Here is a 22,047-nt window from a genome sequence, read left to right as displayed (position 1 = left end):
AAGGGGGCGCTACAGGGCGGCCGTGGGAAGCCACGGCCAATGGGCTGTGAGCCCAGGTCTGGCGGCTCCTTGAAGACCAGGCGCGGGGCAGTCTCCCGCCGCACGCCTCCGTCGGGGTTACGACACCGCTCTAGCAGGCCCCGCCCCACCAAGCGTGTCGGCCAATGGGAGCGCGCTCCGAGGGAGTGGGCGGAGCGTCAGGGTCCGGGCCGCACCTGGAGCGCGCCGCACGTGAGCTTGTTCTCCCGGCCTCCTTGCTGATCCGCGTCCCTTTTCTTCGACACAGCGTGAGCCCGGGACGTCCGTTCGTCTTTGTTGGCAACCTGGAGAGACTAGGTGAGCTCACCCCGGGAGGGAGGACAGGTGGGAAAGGGGCCCGAGAACAGAACCCGAAGGAGAGGGGTGTGGCGAGTGGTGAGGTGGACTCCGGAGTCCCGGCGGTGAGGAGGGGAAGGATGTGGTTGGCCGTCAAGGCTGCTTGATGCGCGCGGGAAGGGACCACTGGTTGTAGCCGGTGGGATACCGGTTCTGACCTGGACCACAGCAGCCTGCAGTGGACGCTGCAGACCTGTTTCCAGCGCGTTTAGGAGAAAGCGAGGAGAATTCCCGGCAGTGAGTTGCAACTTTGCTTGAAGGCGAGCAGAGAAAGGGTCGGCACCCCCTTTTCTCACCTGTAGATTTAGCCAGTCTACCCCCTGAGCCAAGGGTCCTCAAACTACGGCCCGCGGGCCACATGCGGCCCGCCAAGGACATTTATCGGGCCAGCCGGGTGTTTTTGCCGCCGCTGCCTGTCCTGCTTGGCAGCCGACTGGTCCAGGGCCCGCAGTGCACATGTGTGGAATGTGCGCCCCACTCTCTGACTCCCCTCCTTCTTTCTGTCATTTCAGTCTCAGGTGTGATTGGAGGAGTAACGAGCTTGCCTGTGCAGAGCTTGCTGCTGCCTGAGAACCTAGGTAAGAACAAGTTAGGATTTATTTTTTTCTAAAGTTAGGTCTTTTTTTTTTTGCAGATAGGGGGCGCCTTTTTTTGAAGTTAGGAGAGCCTGTTTTTTTTTTAAAGTTGGTTGGGGGTGGTTTCTAGGGGAGTTGCATCACAGTGATAACGCAAATAGCGCTCAGTGCTAATGCAAATTGTCAGTGCTCAGAGGTAATGCAAATGGTCAGTGCTCAGTGGTAATGATAATTGTAAGTGCTCAGTGTTAATGCAAATGGTCAGCGCTCAGTATTAATGCGAATTGTCAGCCATCAGTGTTACCGCAAATGGTCAGCGGTCAGTGTTATTGCATGGGGGCCCCAAACTGGTAATCTGCCTAGGGCCCCATGGGAACTTAATCCGGCTCTGAAGACAGCCGAGGAGTAGGAAACCCAATTTAATTGACAGTAAGTGCATTTATATTTTGATTGCTATTCAGTTGTGTATGATGTTGTATGTTGTATGCTGTGTAAGCCCCGGTTCACACTGTTGCGATCTCTGAGCAGTGTGAGTTCAGCCATATGCTTGTATGGCTGAACTCACATTAGATTCGGAAGAAAAAAGGCATATGTGCCTTTTTTTTTCCTGCAGTGGAATCTGATCGCATGAGTCTTCTCACCCATGCGATCGGATTCCTGTGCGAGTTCACAGATTGCAGTGTGGTTCGCACAGGGTAGTGTGAACTGGAAAGGTGGTGGAGGAACCGGCTCGGTAATGGTGCTGGTTCCCGCACCGCACCAGTGTGAGCCTGAGGTAAAAGCGGAGTTCCACCGATATGGGCACTGGTGAGGCTGAAATGATGTGGACTGGCAAGGCTGCATTGGTGGACACTGATCAGACTGCATTGATGGGCAGTGCAGTCTATATGTCTTTGTGTGGGCAAAGTTATTGCTGGTATATTGTTTTTGTAGTGCTGTGTATATATATATATATATATATATATATATATATATATATATATATTGGTATTTTACTAATAGCAATTTGGAATCCCTAGGAAACAATGATATCAAGAAAGAGAAAAATTGACTCGGAGTGTAGGATATTCGAAGAACAGTGGACTTATGATTACTTTTTCATGCAGTACAAGGAAAGAGCTGTGTGTTTGATATGCCAGAATATAGTGTCTGTGTTCAAAGAATGCAATTTGCATCGACACTATCAAACTCAAAATAAAGATAAATATGATTGTTTGGTCGGAGAAGTGAGAAAAGGTAAAATATTGAAACTGAAAAATACATTGACAACTGAGCAAAATACTTTTGTGAAGCAGAAGCAGCTAAATATTTCATCACTGCGAGCAAGTTTTCAAGTTGCCAAGCTAATAGCGTGCACTGGCAGACCATTCGTGGAGGGAGAATTTGTTAAAGAATGCCTTCTTTCTGTTGCCAAAGAGATGTGTCCAGAAAAGGCCGATTTATTTAGTACAGTGAGTCTTTCAGGACCTACAATTACACGAACGATTGAAGAAATGGGAGACAATTTGCATCAGCATTTGCAAAACTTCACGAAAAAACTTTCCTATTTTTCCTTGGCACTCAATGAAAGTAATGATGTTCGTGATTCTGCACAACTTCTAATTTTTATTCGTGGGACGAATGACTATTTTGAAGTCATAGAAGAGCTTGCTGCACTGCAAAGCATCAAATGAACAACTACAGGAGAGGATATCTATGAAAAGGTTTGCCAAACTGTGAATGGTTTGGAGCTGGACTGGGCTAAACTAACCAGTGTGACAACTGATGGTGCTCCTAGCATGGTGGGGTCTAAGAAAGGAGTAATTGCTCGCATTAACCAAGAGATGGACAAATATAACCATTCTCATCCAATAGCCATACACTGCCTCATCCACCAAGTGCTGTGTAGTAAATCACTGAAGTGGGACTCTGTTACGAAAATTGTGGTATCTTGTGTTAACTTCATTAGAGCTAATGCACTAAACCACAGACAATTTCAGGAATTTCTGTCTGAGCTAAATGTTGCCTATGAAGATGTTCTGTACCACACAGAAGTCTGTTGGCTGAGTCGAGGGAGAGTTTTGAAACATTTCTATGACTTATTTCCACAGATTACAGCTTTTCTGCTTTCAAAAAACAAAGAAGTACCAGAGCTCAATGATGCAGAATGGAAATGGCACCTTGCCTTTCTGACAGATGTAACAGAGCTACTCAACAGTTTCAATGTGCAACTTCAAGGAAAGGGGAAGCTCATCTGTGATATGCAATCACATGTGAAAGCATTTGAAGTAAAATTAGGCCTCCTCATCAAACAAGTGAAGGAGGAAAATTTCTGCCATCTCCCCACAACTCAAAATCTGTTAGCGGAAAAACCATTGGTTGCATTCCCAAACAAAACGTGTGAATTCACTGGAAAAGTTGCAAAAGGAGTTCCAATTTAGATTTAAAGAGCTTCATCTCCATGAACAGGACATACAGCTTTTCCGTAACCCATTTTCTATTGACATTGAAAATGTGGATACAATTTACCAAATGGAACTGGCTGAACTGCAGAATTGTGACTCTCTGAAAGACGCATTCAAGTCAAGCAGCCTTCCTAATTTCTATGCATCTCTCCCCTCTGAGCCCTATTCTAATCTCAGGAACCATGCACTCAAAATGGCAACCATCTTTGGCAGCACTTATGTTTGTGAACAGACTTCTTCCAGAATGAAACATCTGAAATCTCCAACCAGATCTAGACTAACTGATGCACACTTGCATCACTTGTTACGACTAGCAGTGACAAATATGGAACCGGACATTGACCATCTCAGCCAAAAGCAGGCCCATAGTTCCCATTGAAATACTGGTAACTTTGTTGATTTAACTTTACTTGTTCTTCATTTTAAATATTGTATTTATTCCTGTTTTGTTTTTTTTACTTCAAAATAAGATATGTGCAGTGTGCATAGGAATTTGTTCATAGTTTTTTTTTAAAACTATAGTCCGGCCCTCCAACCGTCTGAGGGACAGTGAGCTGGCCCCCTGTTTAAAAAGTTTGAGGACCCCTGCCCTGAGCAGTTGAAAAGAGTGGGCTACGCATCAGACACTCTCATATGCAAACGCTTTAATGTGTGTTAAAGATGCCTTTTGAAGTGATGGCAGGCAAGATAATTACTTTTAGTTTAGACTATAGTCATTCCTTAATTAGTTACTATTAAATTAAAATTTAAAAAACACAAAAGTAACATTTTTGAACATAGAGAGCTGCCTTCCTTTATACCTTAAACATTTGAAAGAAATCACAGTTGTTCTTATTTGCATACCTTTAAAAAATTATTTGATTTATTTAGATTTCAGTGACTAAGTACCATTTAAAATGCCAAGTGTGGATTGTTTTTAAGTAGCTAGCTCAGAGTTGTCATAGGTGTACCCTACCTATAGATATAGAGATATGTATCTATCTAATTATATATCATACAGAGTAATTTTAATACCTTAAAAATTCTGTGGTGGCTCAGTAGTTGAGTGTCGACCTATGAACCAGGAGGTCACAGTTCAATAACAGATCAAGGGCACATGACCCAGTTGTGGGCTCTGCGGGCTCGATCCCCAATGGGGGTGGTGCAGGAGGCAGCCGATTGATGATTCTCATCATTGATGTTTCTTTCTTTCGCTCCCTCTTCCTTTCTTTCTGAAGTCAATAAAAATATATTTTAAAAAAATCCTCTGTGCTCCACCATTTCATCTCTGCTACGCCCAAACCCTGGCCACCACTGACCTTTTTACTGTCTCCATGGCTTTACTTTTCCAGCATGTCTTATAGTTGGCTTCTTTCACTTAGTAATATGCATTTAAGGTTTCTTCATAACTTTTTATGGTTTGATAAAAAAGTTCTTGCCCCGCCGGTGTTGCTCAGTGGTTGAGCATCAACCCATGAACCAGGAGGTCACAGTTTAATTCCCTGTCAGGACACATGCCCGGGTTGGGGGCTCTATCCCTAGTGTGGAGCGTGCAGGAGGCAGCCAATTGATGGTTCTCCCTCATCATTGATGTTTCTGTCTCACCCTCTTCCTTCCTCTTTGAAATAAATAAAGATATGTTAAAACACACACACACACACAAAGCAAAGGGTGATATCACATGATGTGGTCAAAGGGACTTTGACTATATTAGGGTTACAGACTTTTACATAGGGAGATTATCTGGGATTATGTGTACGTGCCAGTCTAATTACATGAGCTCTTGAAAAACAGCATTTTCTCCAGCTGTACAGTGAGATGCAGAGTGTGTGAGGGACGTGACCTGCTGTTGGTGGAGGGGCCACGTGGAAAACACGAGAAGGGACATGGCCTCTAGGAGCAAAGCCCAGCCCTGGCTGAGAGCCAGCCAGAAATGGCCCGTAGTCCTACAACGAACCACTGGAACGGAATTCAGCTGAGAGCTTGGATGTAGGCTTGTTCTCAGCCTCCAGAAAGCTGTGCAGCCCTGCTGACAGGTACCATGATTTCAGCCGAGGCCCATCGCCAGGTGAGCCATCCTGAGCCCATCCCGACCTCCAGAACTGTGGGAATAGATGGGCCTTGTCTGAAGCCATTATGTTGTGGCAGTTCTTAGGGCAGCAGAAGACGACGAATACAGTGTGTATGTGTGCAATAAACGGACTTGTATCCACTCATCCGTCTTGCTGTCTTTGCTGTCTGTGCATCTAGGCACTTAGTTCAATCACTGACTCACGTTGACGTGCTGGACCGTGCCTGTGTCCAGCAGAAGGGCACCTCGCAAGGGCTGGCGGGTCCAAGCATGCGGAGCCGGCCTCTACTTTCAGCGGCACCACCAATGCTCTCCGAGAGTCCGGAGCAGCCCTGAGCACTTCACATGCGTATCATTTAATGCTCACAAGACCTACCATCTACTCATTTTCAGATGAGGAAACAGAGGCTTAGAGAGGTCAAGTGCCTTTCCTGAGGCTTCACAATCACTCAGAATCGAAGCTCAGGACCTGGCCGGCTTTGCTCAGTGGTTAGATCATTGGCTCTCGGACTGAAGGGTCTCGGGTTCAATTCAAGGGCATGTACCTCAGTTGCAGGCTCAGTTCCTGGCCCCAGTCAGGGAGTGTGCAGGAAGCAACCAATTGATGGGTTTCACTCACATCGATGTTTCTCTGTCTCTCCTCTTCCCTTCCACTCTAAAAAAATAAATAAAAATTGAAGCCCGCGTGTAACCTCAAAGCTGTGGCCCAAAACAAGGGGAGGTGACACCCCAAACCCCCTTTCATGGCATGGGTAAGCCACGGGGAGGACCCCAGCACTTGCTCTGCCTAAACTATAACTGCCTTGCCAGAAATACACCCTCGTGCCATGGCCCATGAACTGAACTGGCTGCACCCCCTCCCAAGATTGTCTTCATAGGGGTGATGGGAGAATGGCTGTGGGAAGCATCAGGCCGCTGTGGCTGATTCAGTTGATGCCATGACTCAGTGAGCCCTGAGCCACGCTGGAGAAATCATTCCTGGAAAAGCAGGCACTTGGAGTTCATTATATCGACCCTGCACCCAGCACTGTGGAGAGTGTCAGAGGCTCAATAAACATGAACTTTCTCCCGTGGAGGCTGAGAGAAGGAAGCAGGTTGTCCTACAAGCGACACTGAGTGGGACAAGGGGAGGGGGCTCTCGGGCTGACTGGCCTCCTGGGCCGGCCTGATGTCCCAGCTTGGTTAGTCGGTGTGTAAACCACAGGGTGTGACAATCGTCCCTCTGGGAATGTGGCATCACAGGACTTTTGAGATGCTCACAGATTGCACTGTCATTTGCATTTTTATCACATAACACATTCAATAGAATAGCTTTCTCTATGGAGAGACTACTTTGCGATGTTAAAGCCCCCTCATGCACTAAGGGGGCCACACCGCGTTTACCTGTGTCCCCAGATTTCTGGGTCCAGGACGTCACCTCCATCTGCTCTTCTCGGTATTGTTTCCAGTGCCTTTGACTGGGGCCTTTTGGCAGTTTCTTCCCAGTACCCAGTTTCTCTCTCCTTCCCTCTCCCTGCCCTCTCAGTCCTCAGGACCCTCCTCTCCCTCCTGTATCCACTCTCCCACTAGAAGCTTGTGTGTCCTGAGTCTTCCATTCCAGTGCTGGGCTCAGCTCAGTGCAGGCTGTTGGGTGTGGAGGGGCAGGAGGAGCCTGTGTGTGGAGCTGTGAGCCCCTGGCCCAGAGGGCCAGTCCTGCAGGAACTCGCCCTCTCTCCCACTCAGCCTCCCCCACCACCCCTCCCTTCCTGCACAGAAGTACTGGGTCTTCTCCACCCTCTGCTTGTTTGCAGCAACAGAGCGAGGTTGTGGGCCTGCAGACGACCAGACCCCGGACTCTGCATCATGCACAGCTGGGACTGGAGGAAATGAGGAAATGTGCCCGTACCTCTGGGGAAATCTTTTCTCTCTAAATGCCGCATCCATCCGCACCTGTGTACTTCTCTGTGTTTTGGAACATTGTCAGCGATGTGATGTTTCCTATTTTTAAATCAGATTCTTAAAAGTGAGAAAAACACTTGCTCATTCTAAGTGTTTTTTCTTTTTTATTTTCTTTTTATTTTTTTTAAATATTTTTTTTAAATGTATCTTTATTGATTTCAGAGAGGAAAGGAGAGGGGAAAGAGAGATAGAAACATCAATGATGAGAGAGAATCATTGATTGGCTGCCTCCTGCACGTCCCCCAATGGGGATCAAACCCGCAACCCAGGCATGTGCCCTTGACTGGAATCAAACCTGGGACCCTTCAGTCCGCAGGCTGATGCTCTATCCACTGAGCCAAACCAGCCAGGGCTGTTTTTTCTTTTTTAAAGAAATAATACACGGACGGAGATAACTTAATTTCAAGAATAAAAATACTAGCTTCACAATCCTCACAATTTGGTCTGTTTTCTGAATTATGAACTTGAGGCAGATAGATCTAAAACACTTTGAGTCCCCACGTCAGCGAAAGGATCAGAATCCAAGGCATGCAGTTCAGACTGTCTTGTCATTTCCCTTTATTGGGAGCCCATTTGAATTTAAATTATGCGCAATAAATGTCAGATCTTCCTCCATTTGTCTCGGTAGCTAAGGAATTCTGTATATCTAAAAAAGGTCTTTGTACTTCAAAGGCTCCTGGACAATGTGAGTCTTTTCATCTCCTGGGAGAGGTGTCGGGGAAATTAATCAGATGACTTTGAGGCGCCCCAGGAGGAGGGTCCCACCCACCCCACCAACTGGGGAAGCTGTGCTTTGGTCTTGTCCTCAGCTCAGCTCTGCCTTCTCTTGGGGAACCTTTCTGATGAGCCCCTTTACTAGTCACGCCTGCTTTCTGCCTGGAGTGATGGGCTAGGGAGCCGTGTTTCCCTAAGACCAACCAGGAGGGTGCAGTGTGAGCTCATCGGCTGCACTACTTTTCCTCCTGGGCGAGACAAGTGGGGTCCAAACATACTCTTGGGGGGCCATGTAGATGGCTACTGACCCCATTTCACCCTTTAAGCCCAGAGTAGAGTGACACCCCCACTCAGGGGTGATGGGCAGGCTGGGATGAGGGTTTCTCAAGCAGAAAGATGCGTGCTCCCCAGAGGCTGTCTGCACGCTACCCGCTCCCACCCTTGGGGAACTCCTGCAGAATGGGGTGTGTGCTGGGTGAGGGTGTGAGCCGTTCAGGTAAATACAATTAGTAGGAAGATGAGGAACACATCGTGTCAAATGGGAACTTACAGGGTGAGTGCAGCAGCGCTAATGAGACAGACTTGCCACGCGGTGGCGCTCTTGACCTCATGGTATTTTTTTTGAGCTTTATAATGTTATTGAAATTCAGGTTTAGAATTTAACAACTTAATACAATATTATTTGAATATTTTCTAACCAGTATTCTCACCTGCTTTACATGATTTCTGGGTACAACTTTAAAGAATTGATACCTTCAGCCTAATTTTTCATAATATGCCAATTACACATTCATTAAAATCTCAGATACTTCCCTAACATTGTTCTTATCTCAGTGACAGAATTTTAAAAATAAGCCCAAATATTGAAAATTTAAGACATTGATATTGCAGCCACTGTAATGTAGAAAGGAAGAAAATGTGCAATCTTAACCGTTTAAAATTGTTAACATTTATTGTAGTAATGCAGTATGAATTTTTAATATAATCATGAATTTTTCATTAAAATGTTCAACCATTTCCTACTGAAGCATGTCCAAATTTATAAGAATCTTTTCTTTTAAAATAACCTATGCGGAATTAATCCAAAAGTAATCATGGCACTTTAGATAAGACGTTTAGTCTATGGCAGGTTTTCAGTACCTAAGTGCCTGATCACTAGCAGGTTGCTGGAAAAGATATAAAGCCTGGCTTTCTTTAAGGGGCGAGTTGTTTGGGATCTCAGGGCACATTGAGGTCTGATGAATACTATGCAATCCCCAAGCCGCATCGTCACTCGTTCCAACCCAATGCTCCGCCGGCACAGGAGGCCTCCGGCGCGGGAGGCATCAATGTCAGCCTTCATTCTTCCCAAACCACTGCCAGGATGGAAGGCGCTCTGTTAGCAGCTGAGGACCATGTGTGCTTTGAGCTGCTGGCAGTGTTGTTTCTCCTTTCATAAACAAACATGTCATAAGAGTTGGACTGTTAGTATTGCTTGGGTAGTCCTAGCTGGTTTTGCTCAATGGATAGAACGTTGGCCTGTGGACCGAAGGGCCCTGGGTTGGATTCCGGTCAAGGGCACGTACCTTGGTTGCAGGCTCTATACTGGTTTTGGTCCAGGCACGTATAGGAGTGCAGGAGGCAACCAGTTGATGTGTTTCTCTCACATCGATGTTTCTCTCTCTGTTTCTCCCACTCCCTTCTACTCTCTAAAAATCAGTGGAAAAATATACTCAGGTGAGGATTAAAAAAGAAAAGGAAAAGAAAACCCATTCTTGGGTATGGAAGAGTTGACAGCCCATGGGTATTTATCAAGAATATAAAAACTGGATCATACTTTTCCTTTACCAGACGACCCAACAGTTTTTCCTTTGGCATACTCTTTGCTTCCCTTTCTTTTCTTTTGAATATATTTTTATTGATTTCAAGGAGAAAGGAAGAGGGAGAGAGAGAGATAGAAACATCAATGATGAGAGAGAACCATTGATTGGCTGCCTCCTGCATTCCCCTTACTGAGGATCAAGCCTGCAACTTGACTGGGAATTGAACCCTGACCTCCTAGTCCAGCCGTGGGCAAACTACGGCCCGCGGGCTGGATTCAGCTGTTCTATCTGGTTCTTTTGCTCTCCCCTTCGCTCCTTTACTTTGAATTTATATTAGTTCACACAAACACTCCATCCATGCTTTTGTTCCGGCCCTCGGGTCCAGTTTAAGAACCCATTGTGGCCCTCGAGTCAAAAAGTTTGCCCACCCCTGTTCCGTAGGTCAATGCTCAACCACTGAGCCATGCTGGCCGGGCCTCGTCTCCCTTTCAATCCAAGCTTCCCTAGCCAATGCCTCACAACGCTCCGGTCTTAAAGTTGGCTCCAAAAATTTGAATCGTCACAATAGAACTTTTTGTTCACCATCTGAATTTCAGTGGGAACCCTTTCTTAAAGTCCTTTGAGTATTTCTCTGAAGGTGTCAGCAGTTTCTCCCATAACTTCGTGGTAATGATAATTCAAAGCCATTTCAGTGTCCAAACTGACAAGTCCAGTTAGATGTGTGTGGTATTAGAGTCTTCAGCTCGGACCTCGTTATAAAGGGTTGTGAGCCAGTTGTCCAAGGTAACCTTAATTGTTGTTGCATGTCTGCTCATTTGTCTGCAAACCAACAAGAGGACATCTAGAATTAGATAGCGTTGTTGAAGTTTATCAGACTTTTGGGTTAAATTTTACAGGATTATCTCTTCCCCTTCTCATTCTCCTGTCCGTCACCGCTGGTGTCTGCCAGCTGTCCCTGTTTCAGAGAGGCTGAAACAGAGGCACTTGCCTGTCCTCCTTTGATGGGGAAAAAGCCCAAAGATCAGGCCCATTTCTCATAAGTCTCCCGAGCCTGGGTCTTCCTGCTGGGATGGCCCCTGGGGAACAAAGTTCCCGTCTTTGAAGGAGACCCTGTGGAAACATCCCCGGCTCTCATTTTCACTGTGGCTAGCTTTCCTCTGCAGATCTGGGAAGAAGGTGCCAGGGAACTCGTTCTGAGACTTCAAAAGGGTTGTGATGAGACGTTTAGAGCTGTTCATCCATATTCGTGTCACGATCAGGTCCCGTAAATTGGGAGAAGAGAAGGGGCTGACTCCTCGCAGGCCCCTCGGTCTTGCAGTTGCCAGAGCAGTGCTGGGTGCGTCGCAGCGTGGCATGCTCCCAGGGAGCCAGAGCCATCAGCCCACCACTTCCTAGGACAGATTACATTTGAGTTCACATTTAATTTAATTTTCAGCACTCCCAGGGCAACGAAGCCATTTCCTAAGACCGAGGAGAAAGACACTGAAGAAACTAGACAGGTGTGGCCGAGATGAGGGGCTCCCTTTTAGGAAGGCGTGTACTTGGGGCGTTAAGGTTCTCTGACGCAGCTCTCACCTGGTGGAGGAGGTCAGAGCCTCTGAGATCTCCCCACCCCAGTGCTGGGCCTGGGCACCTCATTCTTGCCCTTTTCTGGGCCTTCCTGGGTGAGGAGGTGGCCAGGGTGCAAGGCAGGAGGATGGCCAGGGTGCAAGGCAGGAGGTGGCCAGGGTGCAAGGCAGGGGGATGCCAGGGTGCAAAGCAGGAGGTGGCCAGGGTGCAAGGCAGGGGGATGGCCAGGGTGCAAGGCAGGGGGATGCCAAGGCAGAGGGAACTAGCTGACCACCCTCAGAAGGAGCTGCAGTCCCCAGGGCCTCTTCTCAGCCAGGACCCAGGGACCAGGCACGGAGGGTGTCTGTGGTACAACCAGGAGCAGAGCCTACCCTTTCCAAGACTAGCTTCCAGGGTGTTCTGTCACCGCATCAGGCCACCTTCCCACCAGCCTGGCACCCTTGTTTGCTCAGGATAAAGCTCACCCAACTGGCCTCTCTGGATACCAGCCACTCTCATTTGTCCTTGTGTGCCAGCTGGTCGGCTTCCTAACTGCCCCTGAGCTGTGTGAGGGGCCAGCAGGCCTGCTCACTCCTTCTGGTTAATAAGAGCAAACGACACACTTCTGGGAAGAGTCCTGTCACACACATGGAGCCCCGGGTGGGATAAGGGGGCCACCAAGGCTAACCTAGCTGCCTGCCGGGACCCCAGGGCAGCAGGGCCCCGTGCATGAAGGCCGGTGCCTCTTGGGAGGTCAGGGGTCAGATTCTGGACCCCTTTCCTCATGGGGTTCAGCATTTTGGAGCTTCTCTAAGGATTAGGGGGTCCCCTTTCAGATGCCTGGGCAGGAAGGTCTGAGGCCCTCTGAGGGTGCTGGGAAGAGGCTGGCCCCTGCAGTGTGGTGACACGGGTGCCTTCAGGGCGGATGGTCAGTGTAGTTAGGAAAGCCAAGGCTGGGCACCCGGATCCTGCAGGGCCAGGCTCCTGGCACTTGGGGCCATGAGGGCTCTGCAGGCTAGGGGGACCACTGGGACTTGTCTCCCACAGTGACTCCTGGTGACAGCAGGGGGCAGTAGCGCAGGCTCGTAGATTCCCAGGGCTCAATTTGAGGGCTGGTCAGGTGCTGTGAGAGGAGAGACTGGGCTTCCTAGGAAGGCATTACTTGTACAACTAAGAGCGAAATGACTGTCATTATATCACAAGACAATGCATGTAGTCTGCACTGTCCTCCAGACTTGGAGCAGCTTGAGGGCCAGGGTGGGTCTCTGCTCACCACTTCCACCCTGGGAGCCTGGAGCCCCGAAGTCTCCCGGGTGCGTGGCGCACAGTAGGTCAGAAGATATTTGCAGGACCAGAGCGGGCCCTGCGTGGACCTGGGGACAGTGACTCAGCTGTGAACTGTGGTGACATTTGGCTCTGTGACCTGCCAGCCCACCAGATTTCCTCTTGTTCAGACTTGGCCTGTGAGGAGTTTTAAAATCCGCTGTTGGCAGAGTGCATGTCCCGTGTTATAAACACCTGGGGCCTGAGAGCTTCATCATCTCACCAGCCTTCCTGTGATGAAGACTAAGGAACAGGAAGTGGTAATTCATTAAATTTATTACCTTTCTCTAACATCTCTCCATTATCTGATGTTCTAAACACACAGATTTCAAATAGGTTTTAGAAATTTCTATCACTGGATCTGAGGATTTATTTCTCTTTAATTTGGAGCTCATTTTGTGTTCAATATTATATCACTTGTCATTTTAGCTCAATAAATCAAAACCAAGGAGAAAATAATTGAGCTGGAAACACAAAACTCCATAAATAATATAAATAACAATAAATGAGTAATTTGGGTGCGTTTTGCCAAACATCAAGGACTCCAGTGCTGGCTGGGAAAGGTGTCAGGTCACCGCCCCTCGTGGGCTTAGAGGACACGTAACCTTGCACAGGAGGCAGTGGGGCTGGGGCGGGCTCATGGGGACCTGACCGGCAGCACCTGTGACAGCTGCAGTGTTTGCTCCGAACACCGGAAAGCGAGGGAGTGAAGCTCTGGTGTTGAACTTGTCTCTCCCCAGCTTTAATCGGGCAAGTAAGTGGGAGGGAAGCCGTGTCCTTGGCCGCCTGCACCTGTGTGGCAGCGCTCAGCCTCCGCTTCTCAGGCTGGACTGGGTCCCTCCATTCTGGGTGTCTCAGAGCACATCTGTCTGGAGCACCTCTGCCCGGAGCACCCGGATGCCCGGGTGACCCCTTTATGAAGTGTTTTCTGTATTAAAACGAATGAGTGTGTTATCAGTAGAGTGGAATATTGGCAATTCAAAGAATAGTGATAGTTTCTGCGTGTGGCACCCCAGATCCTTGGTGAGGCCAGATTACCTACTTGCCTCCGAATTTGGAGAAAGTCCCAGCAGCCCTGGGCTGGGTGTTACTCTGCCTGGTGTGATCAGCAGAACCCGTCACTTCTCCCTGGGCGATCTTGGGTGAGTGGCTCTCCAGCTGTTGTGATCTCCACAGGGCAGTGGACCCCGGACCCCCACCTGGGCCAGCTTCAGCACCCCTCCTGCCCTCCCCCAGGCTGGAGAGGCCCCAGTGTTAGCTCCTCGGGTGTTTATTCGAGAGGTGAGTGGGTTGAAGTTTTGTCTGGGAATTGAAGTGGATTTTAGTCACAGGTCTCACTTTTTACCTTTTAAGGATGATCTCCATGTCATGTCTGAGGGCATTTTATTTCACTTTTTTTTTATTGTGGTAAAATATACACAACATAAAATTACCGTTTTAACCATTTTCAAATGGACAGATCAGTGGCGTTGAGTGCATTCATGATGTTGAGAAACCATCATCACCATCCATCTCCAGAACGCTTTCATCTTCCCAAAGCGAAACTCTGTCCCCATTAGCCACCGGCTCTCCATTCCCCCTTCCCAGCCCTGGCATCGCCATCCTACCTTCTGTCTCTGTGGACTGACTCCCCCAGGACCTCCTGTAAGCGGAGTCACGTGGCACTTGTCCTTCTGTGTCTGCTTATTCCGCCAAGCACAGTGTCCCCCAGGTCCATCGTGTTGTAGCAGAACTTCCGTCCATGTTCACCTACGTGTCAGCATTTCCTTCCTGTAAAGGCTCCCGATGATGTTTGGTTGTATGATAGGCCACATTGTGCTTATCTATTTGTTCACGTTGGACAGTGGAGTTCTTTCCACCTTTTGGGTATTGTGAATAATGCTGGTGTGCACGTGGGTGTGTAATGCTGTTCCAGCGCCTGCTTCCACGTCTTCCGGATAAAGACCTTGGAGTGGGAGTGCTGGGTCATGCGGCACTTCTAGTTTTGATTTTTGGAGGAACCTCCATACTGTTTTCCACAGCGGCTGCGTCCTTTTACATTCCCGCCCAGGGTGTACAAAGGTTCCAGTTTCTCCACATCCTGCCAACACTAGTTGTTTTCTGTTTTCCTCTTCTTTTGATAATAGCCATTGCTATGGGTGTGAGCTGTACTGCACTATGGTTTTAATTTGCATTTCCTTAACAATAAGGGATATTGAACATCTTTTCATGTGCTTATTGGCCATTTGTCTATGTTTTTTAGAGTAATGTCTATTTGAGCCTTTTGCTAATTTTCGAATTGGTTTGAGTATTTTTTGTTGTTGTTGACCCACCTTGAACTTCAAGTCCACTTTAAAACTTACACTGTAGCCCTGGCCAGTACTGCTCGGTGGTTAGAGTGTCGGCCCACAAACTGATGGGTCTCGGGTTTGATTCCTAGTCAAGGGCATGTACCTGGGTTGCAGGTTTGATCCCCCGTGCTGGTCGGGGCATGTGCAGGAGACAACCAAGCAATGTGTCTCTCTCACATCAGTGTTTCTCTCCCTTCCTCCCTCCCTCCCTCCCTCCCTCCCTCCCTCCCTCCCTCCCTCCCACCATAAGAAACCAGAGCTAGTATTTCTCATTTAAATCAGTAGCTATGAGGAGTGACATTGGCGGGGGCTGTGTGCGGACGGACACTGCTGTGAAAGGCTTGTCTGGATGCTCACCCACGGGCTAACGAGGCGGCCTCGCCCACTTCAGAAGAAGGAACCGGGGGCAGGGCTTCCTCTCTGCTGTCAGAAATAATAACTCGGTGTCCTGCCCCAAACTTCAGGATAAGAATTTGGCTGAGAGACGGGGAGTCATTAGTGTCCTTTTACTGCAGGGAAGATCTGATTCCAACCTAATTATTTGTAAAAGTGTATTTTTACTCCCTGAAAATTGCCAGCTTTTAATAATTGGCGTGAGAAGCACAGTCGGTGCACACGGACGGGGTGATTCAGTGATGTCTGCCTAATCAGCCGGCACCAGCTGCAGACCTACACCCCCAAAGTGGGGGTGCCTTGGGCTGATGGTGTAATGAAAAAGGGAAACACTGAAGTGAGTGATCCTGGGTCATTATTTAATCAGGGGAGAGTCCGGGGAGCTGATAACGGTCCCAGGAATAGGATTTAATGAGTGAAGAGGCAAGAATTAATGCAAAGGTCAGCAAAATGATGTGGAGTCGCTTGGAATTTTTAATCAGCTCTGGTGTCCCGATCTGCTCTGCTCAGAAGCACTTTGCAATTATGGAATATGGGTAGTTAACTTGATAAGGAATAATAATAACCTGACGTTTATTTAGTTCTTGCAGATTACAGAGTCCTCTTCCATATTCTTTTAATCCTTCCTGATGCCCCGGGGTAGAAGCCATAGGCCAGCCTGACCCTGTGAGGCCTGTCCAGGACCTGGAACCAGAGAGTTGGGGTCAGGCTTCAGCCCCTTGTTATCACCCCCCCTCCCCCCGCCCCCCAGTGGCCTCCGCCAGCCCCTGGCCTCGCCCAGACCCAGCGTATGTGCAGGCAATGAAGTTAGCTTAGCGAAGTCATGCTTTTGCTCAAGGGCATCCACAGTGAGAAGCAGAACTATATGGCCTCTTCTCGGGCTTCCCTGTCACCTGCATCCCTCGGTGACTTATGAGTGACATTAGATTTAAGGCAGTTTCCACGTCCCTTTGAGGTATCAGCAGGATTCAGAAATGCCTGGGGCTGGCTGTGGGCCTGCTCGGCGGATGGGGTCAGTCCACTTGCAGGACCCTCACCCTAGATGACCGCCCCGCAGTCAGGCCTTGCGGTCTATCCCGAGCACCCAGCCGTAACTCTAGTCTAAGGCCCAGCGCTTACGTCACTCCAACCAGGGAGCGTCTGTGCACACAAACTTTTCATGAAGTCTTTGTGTGGACAAAGCATTCACATGAGTTAGGTAAACACCTAGATGTGCCATTGCTGGGTTATTTGGTAAGACTTAGTTGAGCTTTATAAGAAACCATCTAACTGTCTTTTACAGTGTCTGCACTATTTTGCATTTCCATTAGCAATAAATGTGAGTTCCTGTTGCTCCACATCCTCCCCAGCATTTGGTGTTGTCTGGTTTTTAGATTTTAGCCATTAAAGTAGGTGCACAGTGGTGTCTCATTTTTGTTTTAATTTGTAATTCCCTGATTACAAGTGATGTTATCATCTTTTCATGTGCAGTCTTATTTGGTGAGATATCTTTTCAGATCTTATAACTGTTTTTACTTTTTTTAAAAATTAATTTCAGAGAGGAAGGGAGAGGGAGAGAGATATAGAGACATCAATGATGAGAGAGAATCATTGATTGGCTGCCTCCTGCATGCCCCACACTGGGGACTGAGCGCAGAACTGGGGCATATGCCCTGACTGGGAATTGAACCGTGACCTCCTGGTTCATAGGTCAACACTCAACCACTGAGCCACGTTAACTGGGCTATACGCGTTTTTAAATTAGTTTTTTTGATAACATATTGTTGTGTTTTAAGTGATTTTATTTATTTATTTATTTTTTAAAAATATATTTTATTGATTTTTTACAGAGAGGAAGGGAGAGGGATAGAGAGTTAGAATCATCGATCAGCTGCCTCCTGCACACCTCCCACTGGGGATGTGCCCGCAACCAAGGTACATGCCCTTGACCGGAATCGAACCTGGGACCTTTCAGTCCGCAGGCTGACGCTCTATCCACTGAGCCAAACCAGTTAAGGCTACATTTTAAGTGATTTTAGATACAAATCCTTTATGTTTTGCAAATATTTTTTCCCAGTCTGTGCCTTTTTTTTTTCATTTTATTAACATCTTTCATAGACTAGAAAATTAGAAATTTATTAAGTTCCAAGTTATTTTTTTCTTTTATGAATCATGCTCTTAATATTGTATCTGAAAACTTATCACCAAACCCAAGTTCATGTAGATTTTCTGCGTTTTTTTCTCTAGAATTTTTATAGTTATGCATATTATATTTAGCTCTATGAATCATTTAGAGTTAACTTTAATGTACTGAGATATAATTACATGCCTTAAAATTCACTCTTTTAAAGTGGACAATTCAGTGGTTTTTAGTATATTCACAAGTTTGTGCAACTGTCACCACTATCCAATTAGAGAACATTTCTGTCACCCCCAAAAGAAACATTGTGCCTGTCAGAAGTCATTTATTTTGAGCTTCTGTGTGTAGAGAGTATAAGATGTGTGTATAGGTCCCCCCCCCCTTTTTTTGCATTCAGGCATTCAGTTGTTCCATTTGTTGAAAAGACTATCCTGTCTCCTTTGAATTGCCTTTGCTCCGTTGCTAGAAGTCAGGCGCTCTACTGATGTGGGTCCATATCCGGGCTTTCTACCTGTTCCATTGATCTACGTGTCTCTTCTTTTGCCAGAACCATGCTGTCTTGAATACTGTGGCTTTATAGCAGCTCCTGAAATTGGGTGGAGTGAGTTCTTCACATTTGTCCTTCAGAATTACTTTCTCTAGGTCTTTCGTTTTTCTTTTTTTTTTTTTTTTTAAATATATTTCATTGATTTTTTACAGAGAGGAAGGGAGAGAGATAGAGAGTTAGAAACATCGATGAGAGAGAAACATCGATCAGCTGCCTCCTGCACGCCCCCTACTGGGTATGTGCCCGCAACCAAGGTACATGCCCTTGACCGGAATCGAACCCGGGACCCTTCAGTCCGCAGGCCGACGCTCTATCCACTGAGCCAAACCGGTCAGGGCTCGTTTTTCTATATAAATTTTAGAATCAGATTTACAAAAAGGCTTTGGAGTTGTATTGAAACTATAGGTCAAATTGGGTAGAACTGACACCAAGCAATAGTAAGCGTTATAATCCTTGAGCACAAATATCTCCCCATTTATTTAGATCTTTGTTTTCTTTCACTAGGGTTTTGTCATGAAATCTGCATACAGAACCTGTAATATTTTCTTGCCTATGTATATACTTAGGTACTTTAGTTTTTTGGAGCTATAGTAAATTGTATTGTTTTTCAGATTTCAAATTCTAGCTGTTCATTGCTGGTACATGGGAAAGTAATTGACTTTATCATTTGTATGAGAAGGATATGTATTAGCTCTTGTTGGATGTAACAGTCTGTAGACGTCCATTAGATGCAGTTGATTGATGGTGCTGGTAAGTCAGCTGTGTCCTTATTGTTTTCAGCTGCTGGACCTGCCCATTCCTGAGAGTAGGGGCTGAAGTCTCCAACTGTAATATGGAGTTTCCTTTATTTCTCTTTTCAGTTCTACTGGTGTTTGTCTCATGGGTGATGATGCTCTGTTGTTAGGTGCACATAAGTGTAGGATGGTTATGTCTTTGGAGAATTGAGCTCTTATCCTATATAATAAAAGCCTAATCTGCTAGTGTCCAACCGTCCGTTCAACCGTTCGACCAGTCGCTATGACATGCACTGACTACCAGGGGGCAGACTCTGACTGGTAGGTTAACTTGCTGCTGGGGTCCAGCTGATCGGGGTTGGGCAAGACGGACTGGACATGCCCTGGAGCCCTCCTGCGGTCCGTCCCCAGCCCCAATCGTGCACTGGTGGAGTCCCTCAGCCTGGCTGTGCCCTCTTGCAATCTGGGACCCCTTGGGGGATGTCGGAGAGCCAGTTTTGGCCCTATCCCTGAAGGCCAGGCTGAGGGACCCCACCAGTGCACCAATCTGTGCACAGGGCCTCTAGTTGATATAGATAAAAGCCTAAGCATCCGGCCAACCAGCTGGTAGCTATGACGTGCACTGACGACCAGGGGGCAGATGCCTATGCAGGAGAGGAAACCACAGGCATGGAAACGTGGAACAGACTGATGAATCTCAGAGGGAAAGGGGGAGGGGAGGGCGGGAAGAGATTAACCAAAGATCTTATATGCGTACTAGAGGCCCGGTGTATGGATTTGTGCACTGGTGGGGTCCCTTAACCTGGCCTGCGGGAATTGGGCCGAAACCGGCAGTCTGACATTCCCTAAGGGGTCCCAGATTGTGAGAGGGCGCAGGCCAGGCCGAGGGACCCCACTGGTACATGAATCTGGGCACTGGGCCTCTAGTCATTATATAAGGCCCCTTTTTATCCCTGATCATTTTTCTTGTTCTGAAACCTAAAATCAATATACAGTCTAGCTTTCTTTTGATTAGTACTTCCTGGCATGTCTTTCTCCATCCCTTTACTTTTAACCTACCCTACCCTTTCTATTTAAGGTGGGTTTATTGTAGCCAATGCATAGTCAGGTCCTGTTTTTTTAAAATTCATTCTGACAGTCTCTGCTTTTCGTTGGTGTATTTAGACCATTTATATTTAAGTGATTCTGGATATTGTTGAAATAATGCCTGCATGTTCGTAATGGCTTTCTTTTCTTTTTTCTTTGTTTCTTTTATCTCCCTTCTTTGGTTATAATTGAGCAATTTATATGATTCTGTTTTATCTCCTCTCATAGCGCATCAGTCATTCTTCTTTTAAAAACATTTCTTTTAGTGGCTGCGCCAGAGTTTACAATATACATTTTAAGCCAACCTAAGTTCACCTTCAAATAACAGTCTAGCACTCACATGGGTTGCTGTCACTTAGACTGGCCCCAGTTCCTCCCTCCCATTGCTGTGATGCTGCTTTCACTATTCTTATGCTATGATCACCCCATACACTGTTGCTGTTATTGAGCAAACAGCCCCCCTTTTCCTCTTCACCATATTAAGTATACAGTTCAGTTATAAGTATATTTATGCTTTTTCATCTTTTGACACTGAAACTTTATACCCACTGAACTCTAATAGCAGTGACTTTTAGATCAGTTAATAAAAGTAGATTTTATTTTATCTTCATTTATTCCTTCTCTGACAGTCTGCCTCTGACCTCCCTGCGGTTGGAAGCAAAGTCCATGTCGTTCTGGCTCTAGGCCTGAGACTCCCGGTCTCGGAGTGTTAGAAATAAAGTGAAATGAAATGAGCTAAGGGAAAAGACTAGTGTATCACAGATCATCCAAGAGAGAGCTGTCAGGGCCAAATGTGCAGAAATTGGCTTCATCCTCTGGTTCAGCTAAAGAAAAAAAAGTTCCCTTTTATTGGGAGAGCGCCAGGTTCTTGGGATGGAATCTTCCTGTCAGGACTGCTCTGACCTTTGATGGCTGATGGAGCCACGTGGGGAGAGGTGCAGGGCGGCCACACTGACATGGTCCTGGCTGAGGCCAGGTTTGCCTGCTGAACTACTGAAAGCAAGTGACTGAGCCCCATCCCAGCAGTGACAGCTCCTTGTCAAATGCTCGGCGCCAGAATTTCTCCTCTTAATTGGCATGACTGTCTTGGAAATGGGTTCCAGGAACAGCCCCCTTCTTGAGCCTGGACCCTCCCAGGGACCACCTAGTGGACCAGGACATTTTACCTTTGGTCATCAGACTGTCCCCTAAAGTGGGTGAAGCCTGAGGACGTCAATATTTGCTGCCTCGTGTGCTACGTGTGACAGCCAATCATATATTCCCAGCCAAGGCTGTGTCCAAAGGGCTGGTGGATTCCTTTGTCGGGGGTCCCTGCCTCTGAATGCTGGTCACCTTGTCTGCTTGAGAGCCCGCCTGCAAGGCTCGGTCACCTTGGCTGGGCTGGTCCAGGCCATGGGCGCACCTGCCTGCGGGGAGGACAGCTGTCCCTTTATCTCTTCGCCAGCATTTGCATCTGCTCGTCTGAGGATGTCTCGCTCTGTCCCTGGGTGTCCGTTGTGTCTTTTTGTCAGTGTGTTGGAACTCTTAAATACAAGGGATTTTCACTTGTTGTTTAAAAAATGTTGTAAAATATACCAGAAACAAGTAGTAGAGAGGGGAAATTTTTGCTGTTCACAGGACAGTCTAGTTTCCTTTGTTATCTCATCTTTTGGGGATAGGTGTGTCCCCTTCCAAGGATATAGAATGGGGTCTTCAGCTTTCTTTTACTATTTTTACATCTTCATTCTGTGTAGAGTTTATTTTTATGCATGGCGTGGCCTGGGATTCTGATTTCTTTCCTTCATAGCCAGTTACGCCAGCACCTCATGTCAAAAAATCTGCCCGATCCCACCCAGCTGCCTAAATTCCTGCCATGGTGCGGATCAGCTGCGGGCACTCTGGTGGGTCCTTGATGGTCCTGTGTGTTCCTGGGCCAGGCCATGTGGTCAGGATCCCACTGTCACTGTTGGAATTTTACAGATTTGACAAGGTGTGATTCCCATCTCATTATTTAAAAAACGTTCTCAATGTTTTCAGACATTATTCTGCCATGTGAATTTAAACACCATCTTGCTTATTTCAAGAAAAGG

General features: G+C 47.2%; 1 long non-coding RNA gene across 1 annotated transcript in view; it reads left to right on the top strand.

The window, feature by feature from the left end:
* Positions 1 to 172: 172 nt before the first annotated feature.
* Positions 173 to 22,047, top strand: part of LOC308234420 — a 109,880-nt gene continuing 88,005 nt past the window's right edge. Inside the window, exons 1-2 of the long non-coding RNA XR_013959056.1 lie at positions 173 to 336; positions 888 to 953. This is a non-coding gene — a long non-coding RNA (uncharacterized lncRNA). The remainder of the gene's footprint in view (positions 337 to 887; positions 954 to 22,047) is intronic.

Source organism: Plecotus auritus (assembly GCF_963455305.1).
Source record: "Plecotus auritus genome assembly, chromosome: 9".
Taxonomy (NCBI): Eukaryota; Metazoa; Chordata; class Mammalia; order Chiroptera; family Vespertilionidae; genus Plecotus; species Plecotus auritus.
The sequence above is the reverse complement of the archived record's forward strand: the minus strand, read 5'-3'. Positions and strand labels throughout refer to the sequence as shown.